Consider the following 447-nt stretch of genomic DNA (forward strand, 5'->3'; position numbering starts at 1 on the left):
TTTTTTTTTGGTCTCTAAGTAATTTATTTCTACTCTGATCTTTATTATTTCCCTCCTTCTGCTTATGCTGGGCTTTTCTTGTTCCTCTCTTTCTAACTCTTTGAGCTGTAGGGTTAGATACTTTATTACCATTGTTTCTTGTTTTTTGAAATAGGCCTGCAGAGCTATGAACTTCCCTCTCAAGACTGCTTTCACTGTGTCCCTCAGATTTAGGATTCTTGTGTTTTCATTGTCATTTGTAGTGCTTGATATGATTTCTATCTTCTTGAATTTAAATAGACTTTGCTTGTGACCCAATATATGGTCTATATTTGAAAATAGCCTATGTGTACTTGAGAAGAATGTATATTCTGTGGCTTTGGGGTGAAATGTTCTGAAGATGTCAATTAATTCCATCTGATCTAGTGCATCATTTAGGATTGATGTTTCTTTGCTGATTTTTTTGTA

This window comes from Myotis brandtii, unplaced genomic scaffold (assembly GCF_000412655.1).
Source record: "Myotis brandtii unplaced genomic scaffold, ASM41265v1 scaffold210, whole genome shotgun sequence".
NCBI lineage: Eukaryota > Metazoa > Chordata > Mammalia > Chiroptera > Vespertilionidae > Myotis > Myotis brandtii.